Here is a 15,964-nt window from a genome sequence, read left to right as displayed (position 1 = left end):
TATATGAAGTAACCCGCCAGATAATTGAAACCAACGGTCAATTCGACGAGGTCAAACTAATGTTTGGTTAGTTCCGCCCCGAGCGTGACATGTATTGTGATACATGTGTATTGATTACATGTGACATGTAATCAAGGAAACGCGTGTATTTTCGGGAAGCAAAGTGGTCTCCTTATAAAGAAAACAGTGCACAGAAAGCGTAAAACAGAGTCGTGTATTTATTCTTGAAATGTAAAATCGCTTGCATTCTTCGTCCCCCTGGAGAAATATGAAGTCGACACTTGTTCGCAGTTATCGCTTCGCAGGCCTAAAAATAATAATAAAAATAAAAATAAAAAAGTTTCGTCCATTGTAGGTAGTTGAGAGCGTAGGCCAGAAGTACTTGGACAAGGACCACTGTAGACCATAGAAGCCAGCCTCAGGCGGCGTAGAGTCGGCGAACCAAGGTTTCTCCATTCGGCAAACTCGGTGCTGCACAAAGAGCGTACAAATTAGGCATGATAGGTGGAGAGACCGGGTGTACCGAACTACAAGGAGCAGCTACGCACCGCTTTTTGTAGCCCCACGAGTGTCACGTCGCAGTCGTTTCTGATAATCACGTGTAGTGCGTATTCCTGAGGAAGAAGCTATCTACCGCCAAAGCGAAAATGAGGCGAAAGAATGGTGAAACAGATTATTTACATTATAGAATTCTTCCGAAGTTTGACTTTCATGGTGTAGCAGTCAATGTAACTAACCCAGCTGCGCTGTTCGACCATCTTCACGGACTGGAAGGAGCGGTCAATTTTCTTTCAGTCTATTTGCTCGCCATCAATGAAGGACTAGTAATATGCTTGGTTCACACTGTATATATAGTCGGGACGAAGGCTACGCCGCTTCCCATTACAACCGCACGACCATCATCGGGCCGAAAATGTCTCAATAAACCCATCACGCAAAGATACGCAAAAGTAACGACCTGTACTGCACGGAATACAGCGCACCAGATCGTAAAAACAAATGCAAGTATTACAATGTGATAACAAATGAATGGTATGACAAAAACTAGAAGCTGTTTACTTTTCACGCACTTGTTTAACATTTTGGTAAGCGCTAGCAGCGCTTCATGTCGAGGGAGGATCAGATCATGGGAGCGGAAGAGGAAGAAACGAGTTACCTTGAGAGAGGTCTAGCTGCCTTCGCTTGGATGGGGGCGCCGATGAAAGAAGGTCCCGATGATCGGCGTGTCCATGTGCACCCCAGGGGGTGAGCATACGGGTATGTGCCTAGCTCAGATGCTGCAAGGTAACGACGAAGCTGTTAGAACAAGTCCACGATCCGCCAATGCAGGTCCGCGTACCGTTCCACGTTACCCAGGCAACCCAATCGCATGCGGTGATTCAATTTCGCACAGGTCACGACTGTGCACCTGGCGTTACTTCTAAACGATGTCAGCAATTTTGTTATTATTACGAGCAGTCAAGACAATGTATAGATGACCCCAGCTCTGGCCATTAAATGCTGTAATTGGCTCCCCACCTCCATATTTATTCATCGTCTAAAGTTTGCGTCGGCGCTTCTCCGACTTCGAAAATAGGTCGAAGCACTCTTGTACGTATGGGTAGACTTTGGGACATGTTACGCTTGGGTTATTGAGACAGTGACGTCGGCGCCATGTTTAATCCCATAGCATGTTACGCGGCGCCGGAATAGAGGGAAGGCAGCAGAAAGCTGACGATGATATTATAAATAATCACAAGAAAATATAACCGATGACAATCTAAGAATTGAGTGCGAAGTACAGCCTAACAAACGCGCATAAGTGACATGTTTCTGAAAGAATACGATGGACCGTTTACTAAGTGTAAAACTACTCGTGATATTGTATTTCCACGCAGATAGACAATACGGTGCATTCCACTACAGCGACTTCAGAGGTACAGCATCGGAAAGCCCGCCCAGCACCCTTCCGAAGGTTCAATAAATCGACTCAGAAAATGCAAACGGGATAACTTTCCGGAGAGTCGGCAAGTTAAGCCATGATCCCTTTTACTTTGCTTAGCTGCGTAAAATTTCCACGCAGCACGATAACCTTCGTACGCGACTTCCTGAACGCATGTAGGCCACGTAAAATAGTAAGATCCGCTTTATTTAAACACCTACTATCGGATATATTTTACAGAATATTGTTTGGGCGTGTTTGCAAAAAAAATAAAAAAATGCTGCGGCAGCAGATTGAGGTGTCACCCGGTTCGTGGGGTACCTATGCATACCCATAATACCTAACATGTGCAAAAATGCATTAAAGCACATTATTCTACAAATATGTTCGCCTCTGTGGAAGAAATGCCACTAACTCTAGCGTCCTTTAACCACATAGAACCCACATTTGAAATCACGCGCTCGCTCTCGATTGTCTCGTGCGGCATTTCGTAAGATGCCGTGCCTCAAACCGCCTGCACTCGCGTTTGCGGAAGATGCCATAACCTTCAATGACCCATTGAGGTTAAAAACGACACCAATAAATTTCGTAGCAAATGGGTTACTCACCTTGTGCGTGTAGGAAACGGAAATGCCATTAGCCGTCCCAGTCTTCACAATGTGGTGAAGTGCAAAGCCCGGCCACGGCCGGACTGGAGCACGCACGATGCACGTAGTCCAGTCCGGCCGTGACCAGGCAGGCCCGGCCGCTGCAGAAAAAGGCTGGTGCACTGCGAGTGCTCTCCTTTTATGTTTTTTTTTGGACCACGTGGTCCCCTAGAGAACAAGGAGAGAGAGAGAGAGAGACAGAGAGTTAGCGAGAGTTGAAATACGGGAGAGAGAGAGAGAGAGAGAGAAGGAAAGAGAGATTGAGCGAGAGACGGAGAGTTAGCGAGAGTTGAAATACGGGAGAGAGAGTGAGTAAGAGAACCGTTTCTTCTGCGGAGGTGGGGTGGGTCCCTCTCTCGCGTGGTATGGCGTGCCCTCCCCCACGTCAAGTCGATGGATGGGATGGGTGGAAGGCAGGAGCGTCCCCTGTGAAACGGGGTGATGGCAGTTGCCAACATGCTCGGCTTTTTATTTTGCCTTTTATGTTTATTTACCTGTGCAGTGTGTTAATAAAATTCTCGATTTCCTTTAAATACGTCTTCCTACCCTTTTAACCTTATGTCACCTCTCTGCTTTTGAGCCGCCAATCCTCCAATCGCCTTTTGCTAATTTCCACCGCATATTTATTTATATGATTATTATTATCTCTGAACCCTAGGACCTAAGGAAGCGTGACTGGCCGCATCAACATCGGGATTGATACCATCACATTTTAGTATGAGGTGCTCTATTGTTTCTACAGATTTACCACACACAGTACATTTGTCTTCTTCGTTAAATTTCTTTTCACAGCTCCGCGTTCTAAGAAATCCTGACCTACCTTCAAAGAGAAGGGCACTGCCTCTTGAGTTATCATAAAACGCTTCCTACCTGATCTGCTGTTTCCAGTCTCGATATAGTTCAACACTATGCTTCTTTTCCATTGAATTTATCCAATTTTTACCTTCCGCGTTTTTAACCTGTCGTTTAATGCTCTGTCTTTCTTCGTCCTCGTGTCTGGCATACTGACTGGTTAGCTTCCTAGTTCTTTTCCGTCTCACAGCCGACGCCAGCGCTTGTCTTTCCTCTACCCGAGCAAGCTAAACTTTCCCGATGAGTCACGCCTTTCAGCACGCTGCCACTTCTTAAGTCAATGCACGTGAAAAAGTTCAACACTGGTTGAAGCAGGTATGCTTCTCGAGCCAGCATTTCGGCACTACGACATGGCTTGGGTAGAGGCAACAATGGCCACTGATGCTAGATTTAAAGACGCAGTCCCGGATAGTTTCAAGTGGACGTGTAGATTAGAATGACAAGAAAAGTCGAAATGTTCAAAAAACGGCAATCATTAGTGTCCTTAGCTAAATAACAAGGTGGCATGGCGTTGAAGCGGAGGGGTTGCGGCTGAGTCTTCCAAGTGGTTATAAGGATACGAAATATAGACAAAAGTTGTCACGTGTAAGCAGGTCCTGTCAATCGCAGGAAATTAATTTTCCGATAAAACAGGAAGAAGAGGCACTACTTCTGACAGTTAAAAAAACGAGCAATATGATATAAAAACGGGTTAAGAGAATACGCCTTGATTATATAGACGCGTATTCGATCTACTTGATTTTATTTGCCGAGGTCATAAGTTCGACTCCCAACCACTTGGGAGCCTTCCCAGATATGTAATGCAATAAAAAAAAATGCTCGCGTACCACGCGGGGGGTTGTGCAGTCAAAAGGACCACATCGCGTAACATGAACACGGAAGCCTCCTCTATACGGTGTCCCTCGCAGTCCACTTTTGAGCTTGCTAAAAGCAGCAACTTCACACAACCTAACTTTTTGCACACCAGTGCACACCGGCAGAACAATATTATGCATATTTATCACACGCAGCATAAGAGAAAAAAAAAGTGCGAATGATCTGTTCGTTTTTGTGTACACGTCGTAAAGCAAATGCAGTTACGCAGAGTTATAATAATTAAATCACAGCCTTCCGGCACTGAAAGTGCGGAATGTAAATTCTACACGCCGCACACGAGATCAATCAATACTGACAGTCGCGCAGATTCCTGAGATTGAACGCAAACTCCTGCTGACTCAAAACTGACCGGATGCTAACGAGTATATAGCTGGAAACTGACTGTATCAGAATACATGTTTGCCTTAAGTGCAAATAATATGCGCTGAAGGCGGAAAAATAAAAGCTGAGACACAAACGCGCATTTTCTTCGCACAAGCAATTTCTTTTCCGATACCCTGCTTTCCGCACATGAACGACCCAGCGCTGTGTTTCGCGACGTTTCAATGGTAAAAGTGATCGTCTCTGCTCGATCCAGATAAGAGGGTTCAGATATCATTTGACACGAAGCACCTGACTACAGAGCATCGCCGTAAAGTTTTGGCACGTTGTACGGCGCGCCCAGGAAGCTGTGCTTAGACAGTGCAGGGGAACGGATGAGGACCGTTTTTTTTCTCTTTTTGTTCTTTTCTTGTTTTGAACTGTAATAAAAAAAAAATGCACCAATGGAGCACCCAGCGCGCAAGTGAAGCACGCTGCGTGCTTGTCCGACAGTCAAGCAAGTCAAGTTTACTCGGCTAAACTGAAATCCAAAATCCACCGCCCACGCGCCATGCGGTGAGGTACCGCGTGCATTGAACCATTTCTTGTTGATGTAGTTCGCTGTACGGTTAAGACAATTGCACCAAGGAAAAAAAAATAGAATAAATGTCGCCGGGCATCGTAAAAACACGGTTATTATTCTTTTTTTTTTTTCAAACAAAGGCAAAGCCGCATGCAAACAGTTTCTCGATAGAATCGGGAAGGGAATAAGCGATATTTCGAAAGCTGGTGCAAGCGCGGAGTGGCGATGGCGAGCTTGGGCGAGTCGATTAGTCATCGATAAGCGGGGACGCCGAATTCCAGAGAAAGCGTGAGGATGGCTCGCCCACTGTAGGCCACAGGACTTTCGGCGAAGCTTCCCTTCAGTACCCTGTGCGCGGGGGGAAGTCAGACGACGGACAATAGAGAAGCCCTTCTCGCGCTGGCCAGATGCCGGGCGAGAGATTTCTCCGAACTGCATGAATTCGCAAGATGGTCGCGCGCACCCCTTTCATACAGGGAACGCGGCGGTGCATGCCAGTTGACAAAGAACGTCCAGCTGAAAGTCAGAGAGGGGATCAACGTACTTTCCCTCTCCCCAATCACAAAGAAGTAGAAGAACTACTTAAGAGGGAAAAAAACGAAATCAGGAGAGAAACCATTTATGATAACTCAAAAGGAAGCTCATCGCTTTTCGAAGCGAGATCGCGATTAGAACAGACACCTATAAAGCGAGATATAAGAAGGAAGAAGAAACATGTGCTTGCTGCGTTAAAGCTAGGGAAGCTAGAGTGGCAAGGCTGTTAACACTCCTTTCGCGACCGCTGTGGGTTCCACCCATTCTCTGCCCTCTCTCCCCCTCCTCTCAATTCTATCCAGCTTCCCTCTGGACTTGCAGGTTGGTAGATAGGTAAGCACTTGCGGGAAGCCACGGATAATTACAGCTGTTGAGAGGCTAATGTGGCGATGACCCGGGAGCTGCAGAGGGCATTGTGCACATTCGACGCGGTGCGGTGCAAAGCGGTTACTCAGGTCTCTTTCCTTTTCTGCCACGTACCTTCCTTCCACCCATAGAACTTTTCATCGGGCGAGGAGGATGGGGAGCGCGGCGATCCTTTCCTCCTCTCTCGCTTGGGCGATACGGCGCGGCGCTGCTTGAAAGTATTGCTGCCACGTGCTGCGGAACGATTTCCAGATGCTTTAGCTTGTAGTTTGTGAAGTTTACGCCATGTCCGTTCATATAAGGCCGTCAGGGAAGCCTTTCGGTGCATCGGTAACTACAGTTGGCGGAAATATTTCTTGGGGGCGCAAAAATGTGACACGCTTTGTCAGCGCGTCATATTTAATGAATAAAAAGAAACTTCTAAAATTTATTTTTTTATTGCATAAATAAAAAAACTTCTAGAAAGCGATTACTTTAGAAGTAATATAAATAAAAAAACAATCGTAATCTATATTTACTTTACAAAAAACGGAAGTATTTTTATCACAAGAGTGCCGCAAGTCAAGGCCAGTCAAGACGAATGCCTACCCGATCCAGAACAAGATGGTGGCGTGCGACGAGGCGGCATTTGATCTTGCTGTAACAGAATATCAGCGAGCTATGCTACGATTATTTTGCTAAACGCTGTTCAACCGCTAGAGTTAACTTCTTCGTCCTTTTTGTATGAATAAAATTTTGTGGCGTCGAAACCGCTGGCGGCGAGGCTACGCACTGGACCAGCAAAGTGCGTTCCCTGAACGCACTCTGACCGGAATGCACACTTCTGCGAGTACAGTCAGCTTGCGACGTTAATATTTGACAAAGTGCACTCTCCGTAAGTGCACTTAACTTGCCCGCTTGACAGGGGTACTACATTCTGCACTTTCAGTGCCGGAAGGCTGTGACTTAATTACTCTAACCCTGCGCAACTGTGTTACACAACTTGTACACAAGAATGAACAGATCACTCGGACAATTATTTCTCTGTCATGCTGCATGTGATAAGCGTGCATAACACTGTTCTTAGGGTGGGCTGGCGTGTGAAAAATGTTAGCTGATATCGAGTTGGCGGGTTTTGACGACCACGAGGGACACCGTAGTGGAGGCCTCGGTGTCCATATTACGCGATGTGGTGCTTTTGACTGCATAACCCCGAGCACGGTACAAGAGCATTCTTTTATATTATTTTTAATGAAATATCTGAGAAGGCGCCCAAGTGGTCAGGAGTCGAACACATGACCTTCAGCTAAGCAGCGCAGCATTATGGAGCCGCCAATTTAGGCGGATTGAGTGTGCCGAGCAAATGTGAAGTGAAAGCAATTAGTTCGAATGCGAGTCTATCGATAGCAAGTCAGTTTCTGTTAGCCTGTTTTCATATATTATTGATGGTTTCTTTAACAGTCAATATAGGTGTTTCTTATTCCAGTTTTAATGGAAAATTCGCATGCAAATTCGCATATGAAAGTTGTCGGATCATTGCCCACCTGCGGTTAGTTGTTTTTTCATCCACTTAGATTTCCATTAATTTATCGTTTCTTTATTTCATTTGTTATCCACAAGCAATTTCCCTTATGGTGCCCTTGGTGTCAGTGTTTGTTGGCTCCTTGTGATATGACCAATAAGAAATCGGGCCTCTCGGTTAACCCCCTTTCTTCTCGTTTATGTGAATGTAGAACGAACACAGCGAGTAGCGACGCATTAAGTGCAAGTAACTGTACGGGGCCAGTCAAAAGGAAAGCGAGTAGGCGTCATCATTGTAGGGTGGCTAAAGCTCTTTAATTTATTGTCATAAAAAACACCGATGTAGTGGAAACATTCACCAATCAAACAGCGCTCACTGTCACCATGAAACATATACTTAAGCGTGTTCGTACCATAAGCACCTTTACCCGCAGAAACGATAAAGCGCGGAATCTGCCTTTTCCCGCCAACCACGACACAGCTGGCGCGGTCAACGAGTTCAACTGCACGTGTACTACTGCCACAAGCACAGTTAGATTACATGTACGTGCATTCAATTTATTCATGTTCTTCTGCGGGCGAAGCCAATGTGTCTAGTCTTCGAGATTGCCAGTGTAATGAGAGCTTAGAAGAATTTCCAAGCATTACCTCTTCCGTTTGTGAGATCACACAAGCAAAACAATGATGTTTAAAAATAGTTCCACATGAACCAAAGGCAACAAGTATGTGGCCGTATATTTCTTCACAGCTGAAGGAGAGCGGCCAAATTCACCTTGGGGTAAAATACATATAGGCGAAAAGCAGGCGAAGTTGCATTCCTACGCCAGAACAAGTAGAGCGTGCAAAATTTATAACAGCTGCAAATTGATACACGCTTTCGTAGAGTCGTAGAATACGCAGCCGCAACGCACATTTTCACAGATTGCTCTACAACTCCACATCACTCATCGTGCGGACCTTTTGTTCCCTCTACAGGGCAATGATTCTCGTTTCGTCTTTAGCGAGCGACATCATCTACTTCAGCAGACCTATATGGCATTAAGGAGGCCCTTGTGCGTGTACTTCGGAGCAGCCGCCATTGACATGGGTGATTTTCAAGGATTCAAAAGCAGTCCCACAAGGTTACACTGGAAGCATAGCACACAAAAAAACGAACCACAAAGTTTGATCTGTCTGGTCTTTGTGGTTCGTTTTTCTGCGCGCTATGCTTCCAGTGTAACCATGTTTTACCAACCAGCCCAAGCATACACTCTTCAGTCCCACATGTTATGTGAAACAGACACGAGCCTTGTAATAACCAACCTGCCGCATTTGACATTGCTGATCTTCACTACGAGGCTAAGATTGCTGGGCATGCATTTCATCACGTTCCAGTGGATACCTGGTCATGCCGATATTTCAGGAAATTAAAAAGCGGATGAAGGTGCCCGAAATGGACTCCAATACCGCAATTTCAAAAGTACATTTTTTACAAAAGCCGATGCTTCAACCATTGCAAAAAAAAAATGCTTATCAAGAAAAGGACCACATATGGAATCTGCCGCTTGACCAAGATAACTTCCTGCGTTATATTGACCCAGAAATCAGACAGGAAATTCCACGACCACTTCCTCGACACTTGCAGACATTGTACCTTCGTCTTCGACTGAACGGGGTATACATGAACAATAATCTGTACCGCATAGGGGTTACCACTAAGCCCTGCTGTGATAACTGTGGCAACTAAGAGATAATGGAGTACATATTACTAGAATACCCCGCGTCCGCGAAGAGAGACAATTTTGTCAGCAACAAATGGACACGATTTGCCACGATCCGTCAACCCGCATTACCCCGCATCCGAGGTCCAATGCCGGGTCCTTCAAAACAGAGGCGGGTTTTGGATTTGTTGTTCAAATACCTGTCAGAAATTGGTCTAATAAGAAAGCTTTAACGTTTAAACATTTCATATAAAAAATCCTCAATTTACCCACCATGTCACCTGTAAATATTAGTATGAGGTCTACTTGCGCATTTAATATTTTTTTTGTTCTCTTTTTGTCCCACTCTCCTCAGGAATCTTTTGATCCCATTCTCCATCACTATACAGAGTGTCATGCCCCCTGTTGTATGCGCGCCGGCAAAGATCTGTTTTTCTAATAAGGAGTCTCTCTCTCAAGTGCGATACCACGTAAAACACGTGTTTTTCTAGTGGAGAAACCATAATCGGGATTACGCACTCGAAAACAACTCTGCTGCGTGTTGTCATATCTTCGAACGGGCAACGTTGACAATCAGCGTGGCCGCTGTCTTTGCTTTTATCCCGTCGGGTTGATTTCTTTTTTATTTGTTTTGTGTATATTTTGGGCATGCGCGTGTACATTTCCTACAAGCGGTACATCAACTGGAGTTTTCTACGAATTGCGCAACTTCTGGAATGGCGGTGATTGCCGAGCGCGACCTGTTATTTTAGCACATCAGAAATCTAATTTATCTATCAACCCGGCTTTATTTCATACTCCTCTTGCAGTGGTCGTCAGCAAAAAAAAAAAAAAAATTAACACTATGGCTTCTGCGTCTAATACTCATCGGTAATACAGAAAATTGACGGCGCAACGCAGACGTTGTCGAACATGCACCTGCAAGATGGCAGATTAGGTGCTCTTCATTCCTGTCTATCTAAAGTCGTTTTTTATATGAAGTGACCCACCAGATAATTGAAACCAATGGTCAATTCGACGAGGTAAAACTAATGTTTAGTTAGCGCCGCCCCGAGCGTGACATGTATTGTCACAGCGATATGTTGCCGCAAATTAAGGAAACGACTGTATTTTGAGTGGTGTCCTTATAAAGAAAACAGTGCACTGAAAGCGTAAAACAGTCGTGTATTTATTCTTTAAATGTAAAGTCGCTTGCAATCTTTTCCCCCTAGAGAAATATGAAATCCACACTAGCACGCAGTTATCGTGTCGATGGCCTCCTCAAAAAAAAAAAAAAATGAAAAAGAAGAGTTTCGTTCATTGTAGGTAGTAGAAAGCGTAGGCCAGGAGCACTTGGACAAAGACCACTGTAGACCATCGAAGGCAGCCTCAGGCGGCGTAGTGTCGGCGATCCAAGGTTCCCCGATTCGGCAATCTCGGTGCTGCACAAAGAGCGTACAAATGAGGCATGACTTGTGGAGAGACCGGTTGTCTCGAACTACAACGAGCAGCTTCGCAACGCTTTTTGTAGCCCCATGAGTGTCACGTCGCAGTCGTTTGTAATAACGCATTTATTGTTTCTTTCATTGTCCCGGTAATCACGCGTAGTGCGTATTCCTGAGGAAGAAGCTGTCTACCGCCAAAGCGAAAAAGAGGTGAAAGAGTGGTGAAACAGAAGATTTACATTATAGAATGCTTGCGAAGTGTAACATCGAGTGTTACACCACTTTCATGGTGTAACACTCGGTGTAACTAACCCAGTTTCGCTGTTCGACCATCTTCACAGACTGGAAGGAGCGGTCAATTTTTTTTTTTTCATTGTATTTGCTCGCCATCAATGAAGGACTGGTAATATACTTGATTCACACAGTATATATAGTCGGGACGAAGGCTACGCCGCATCCCATTGCAACCGTACGACCATCAGCGCGCCCAAAAGGTTTCAATGATTCATAAACGCATCACGCAAAGGTACGCGTAAGTAACAATCTGTAGTCCACGGAATACAGCGCACCAGGCCGTAAAAACAAATACAAGTATTACAAAGTGATAACAAATGAGTATTATGACACAAATAGAGGCTATTTGCTTTTCACGCACTTGTTTAACATTTTAGTAGTGCTAGCAGTGCTTCATGTAGGAGGAGGATCAGATCATGGGAGCGCGACAGGAAGAAACGAGTTACCTTGAGAGAGGTCTAGCTGCCTTCGCTTGGATGGGGGCGCCGATGAAAGAAGGTCCCGATGATCGGCGTGTCCATGTGCACCCCAGGGGGAGAGCATACGGGTATGTGCCTTGCTCAGATGCTGCAAGGTAACGACGAAGCTGTTAGAACAAGTCCACGATCCGCCAAGGCAGGTCCGCGTACCGTTCCACGTTACCCAGGCAACCCAATCGCATGCGATGATTCAATTTCGCACAGGTCACGACTGTGCACCTGGCGTTACTTCTAAACGATGTCAGCAATTTTGTTATTATTACGAGCAGTCAAGACAATGTATATATGACCCCAACTCTGGCCATCAAATGCTGTAATTGGCTCCCCACCTCCATATTTATTCATCGTCCAAAGTTTGCGTCGGCGCTTCTCCGACTTCGAAAATAGGTCGAAGCACTCTTGTACGTATGGGTAGACTTTGGCACATGTTACGCTTGGTTTATTGAGACAGTGACGTCGGCGCCATGTTTAATCCCATAGCATGTTACGCGGCGCCGGAATAGAGGGAAGGCAGCAGAAAGCTGACCATGAGATCCACACATATTCAAAGAATATATAACCGTTGACAACCTGAGAATTGAGTGCGAAGTCCAGCCCAACAAACTCGCATAAGTGGCATGTTTCTGAAAGCTGACGGCTTCGAGAGAAGACGATGGACCGTTTACTAAGTGTAAAACTACTCGTGATATTGTATTTCCCCGCAGGATGACAATACGGTGCATTCCACTACAGCGACTTCAGAGGCACAGCACTGGAGAACCCGCCAAGCCCTCTTCCCAAGGTTGAATAAATTGACTCAGAAAATGCAAACGGGACGACTTTCCGGAGAGTCGGCAGGTTAAGCCATGATCCCTTTCACTTTGCTTAGTTGCGTAAAATTTCCACCCAGCACGAGAACCTTCGTACGTGACATCCTGACCGCACGTAGGCCACGTAAAATAGCAAGGCTCACTCCGCTTTATTTAAAATGATTTAAACGCCTACTATCAGATATTTTTTAAACAAAATTGTTTGGGCGTGTCTGCAAAAAAGAAAAAAGCTGCGGCAGCAGATTGAGGTGTCACCCGGTTCGTGGGGTACCTATGCATACCCAAAACACCTAACATGTGCAAAAATGCAGTAAAGCACATGACTCCACAAATATGTTGGCCTCAGTATAAGGAATGCCATTAACTCTAGCGTCCTTTAACCACACAGAACCCACATTTGAAATCACGCGCTCGCTCTCGATTGTCTCGTGCGGCATTGCATAAGATGCCGTGCCTCAAACCGCCTGCACTCGCGTTTGCGGAAGATGCCATAACGTACAATGATCTATTCAGGTTATAAATGACAAGAATAAATTTCGTAGCAAATGGGTTACTCACCTTGTGCGTGTAGGAAACGGAAAAGCACTTAGGCGGCCCAGTCTTCACAATGTGGCGAAGTGCAAAGCCGGGCCACGGCCGGACTGGAGCACGCACGATGCGCGTAGTCCAGTCCGGCCGTGACCAGGCAGGCCGACCGTTGCAGAAAAAGGCTGCTGCACTGCGAGTGCTCTCCTTTTATGCTTTTTTTCAACCACGTGGTCCCCAGGAGAACAAGGGGAGAGAGAGAGAGAGAGAAATAGAGAAGGAGAGAGACAGACTGAGCGAGAGAGAGGTAGCGAGAGTTGAAATACGGGAGAGAGAGTGAGTAGGAGAACTGTTTCTTCTGCGGAGATGAGGTGGGTCCCTCTCTCGCGTGGTATGGCGTGCCCTCCCCCACGTCAAGTCGATGGATGGGTGGAAGGTAGGAGCGTCCCCTGTGAAACGGGGTGATGGCAGTTGCCAACATGCTCGGCTTTTTATTTTGCCTTTTATATTTATTTACCTGTGCTGTGTGCTAAGAAAATTCTCCATTTTCTTTAATTACGTCTTCCTGCCCTTTTAACCTTGTGTCACCTCTCTGCTTCTGAGCCACCAATCCTCCAATCGCCTTTTGCTAATTTCCAAAGTATATGTATTTACATGACTATTATTATCTCTGAACCCTAGGGCCTCAGGAAGCGTGACTGTGGCCGCATCGCCATCGGGATTGATACCATCACATTTTAGTATGAGGTGTTCTATTGTTTCTACACATTTAACACACACAGTACATGTGTCTTCTTTTTCGTTAAATTTCTTTTCACAGCTCCGCGTTCAAAGACATCCTGACCTACCTTCAAAGAGAAGGCCACTGCCTCTTGAGTTATCATAAAACGCTTCCTTCTTGATCTGCTGTTTCCAGTCTCGATATAGTTCAACACTATGCTTCTTTTCCATTGAATTTATCCAATTTTTACCTTCCGCGTTTTTAACCTGTCGTTTAATGCTCTGTCTTTCTTCGTCCTCGTGTCTGGCATACTTACTGGTTAGCTTCCTAGTTCTTTTCCGTCTCACAGCCGACGCCAGCGCTTGTCTTTCCTCTACCCGAGCAAGCTAAACTTTCCCGATGAGTCACGCCTTTCAGCACGCTGCCGCTTCTTAAGTCAATGCACGTGAAAAAGTTCAACACTGGTTGAAGCAGGTATGCTTCTCGAGCCAGCATTTCGGCACTACGACTTGGCTTGGGTAGAGGCAACAATGGCCACTGATGCTAGATTTAAAGACGCAGTCCCGGATAGTTTCAAGTGGACGTGTAGATTAGAATGACAAGAAAAGTCGAAATGTTCAAAAAACGGCAATCATTAGTGTCCTTAGCTAAATAACAAGGTGGCATGGCGTTGAAGCGGAGGGGTTGCGGCTGAGTCTTCCAAGCGGTTATAAGGATACGAAATATAGACGAAAGTTGTCACGTGTAAGCAGGTCCTGTCAATCGCAGGAAATTAATTTTCCGATAAAACAGGAAGAAGAGGCACTACTTCTGACAGTTAAAAAAACGAGCAATATGATATAAAAACGGGTTAAGAGAATACGGCTTGATTATATAGACGCGTATTCGATCTACTTGATTTTATTTGCCGAGGTCATAAGTTCGACTCCCAACCACATGGGCGCCTTCCCAGATATGTAATGCAATAAAAAAAATGCTCGTGTACCACGTGGGGGGTTGTGCAGTCAAAAGGACCACATCGCGTAACATAAACACGGAAGCCTCCTCTATACGGTGTCCCTCGCAGTCCACTTTTGAGCTTGCTAAAAGCAGCAACTTCACACAACCTAACTCTCTGCGCACCAGTGCACACCGGAAGAACAATATTATGCATATTTATCACACGCAGCATAAGAGAAAAAAAGTGCGAATGATCTGTTCGTTTTTGTGTACACGTCGTAAAGCAAATGCAGTTACGCAGAGTTATAATAATTAAATCACAGCCTTCCGGCACTGAAAGTGCGGAATGTAAATTCTACACGCCGCACACGAGATCAATCAATAATGACAGTCGCGCAGATTCCTGAGATTGAACGTAAACTCCTGCTGACTCAAAACTGACCGGATGCTAACGAGCATATGGCTGGAAACTGACTGTATCAGAATATATGTTTGCCTTGAATGCAAATAAGAAGCGCTGAAGACGGGAAAATAAAAGCTGAGACACATACGCGCATTCTCTTGGCACAAGCAATTTCTTTTCCAATACCCTGCTCTGCACTCATGAACGACCCAGTGCTGCGTTTTGGCGACGTTTCAGCGGTGAAAGTGATTGTCTCAGCTTGAGCCAAATCAGAGGGTTCAGATATCATTTGACACGAAGCACTTGTGTGCAAAGCATCGCCGTAAAGCGTACGTTGTACGGTGCGTGCAGGAAGTCGTGTTTCGACAGTGCACAGAAACAGGTGAGGACTGTTGTTTTCACTTTTTGTTCCTGCCTTGTTTTGAACTGTAATTTAAAAAGTGCACCAAAGGCGCACGCAGCATCCAACTGAAGCATGCTGCGTGCTTCTCCGACAGTCAAGCAAGTCAAGTTTACTCGGCTAAACTGAAATCCAAATTCCACCGACCACGCGCCATGCGGTGAGGTACCGCGTGCATTGACCCATCTCATGTTGATTTAGTTCGCTGTACGGTAAGGAAAAAAAAATCGAATAAAGGTACGACGCATCGTAAAAAGACGGTTATTTCTTTTTCCACAAAGGCAAAGCCGCATGCAAACAGTTTCTCGATAGAATCGGGAAGGGAAAACGCGATATTTCGAAAGCTCGTGCAAGCGTGCAGTGACGATGGCGAGCTTGGGCTAGTCGATTAGTCATCGATAAGCGGGGACGCCGCATTCCAGAGAAAGCGTGAGGATGGCTCGCCCACTTTAAGCCACTGGTCATTCGGCGAAGCTTTCGTTCAGTCGCCTCTTCACGCGAAGGGAAGTCAGACGACGGACAAAAGAGAAGTCCTTCTCGCGCTAGCCAGATGCCGGGCGACAGATTTCTCCGAACTGCATGAATTGGCAAGATGGTCGCGCGCACCCATTTCATACGGGGAGCGTGGTCAGTGCATGCCAGTTCACAAAGAACGTCAAGCTGAAAGCCAGAGAGGGGATCAGCGTACTTT

General features: G+C 45.8%; 1 protein-coding gene and 1 long non-coding RNA gene across 3 annotated transcripts in view; both read right to left on the bottom strand.

The window, feature by feature from the left end:
* Nucleotides 1–200: 200 nt before the first annotated feature.
* Nucleotides 201–2,699, bottom strand: LOC129385558 (uncharacterized). The gene is made up of 3 exons (XR_008613027.2): nucleotides 2,530–2,699; nucleotides 1,157–1,277; nucleotides 201–471 (listed from the first exon to the last, which is right to left on the bottom strand). It is a non-coding gene; the product is annotated as an uncharacterized lncRNA (long non-coding RNA).
* A 6,725-nt stretch (nucleotides 2,700–9,424) lies between these two features.
* The window catches only part of LOC126534477 (uncharacterized), a 60,872-nt gene continuing 54,332 nt past the window's right edge, over nucleotides 9,425–15,964 (bottom strand). Inside the window, exons 1-3 of one of the 2 annotated variants that reach the window (XR_011895850.1) lie at nucleotides 12,844–12,983; nucleotides 11,444–11,564; nucleotides 9,446–10,700 (exon numbers count right to left, since the gene is read on the bottom strand). The gene's annotated coding sequence lies outside the window, so the exon portion shown is untranslated. Of the gene's footprint in view, nucleotides 10,701–11,443; nucleotides 11,565–12,843; nucleotides 12,984–15,964 lie in introns of those variants that run through there. The other variant, XR_008613026.2, reaches the window with a different exon arrangement.

This window comes from Dermacentor andersoni, chromosome 7, assembly GCF_023375885.2.
Source record: "Dermacentor andersoni chromosome 7, qqDerAnde1_hic_scaffold, whole genome shotgun sequence".
Classification (NCBI taxonomy): Eukaryota; Metazoa; Arthropoda; class Arachnida; order Ixodida; family Ixodidae; genus Dermacentor; species Dermacentor andersoni.
Note: the sequence above shows the minus strand (reverse complement) of the source record. Positions and strands in the feature narration are given on the sequence as shown.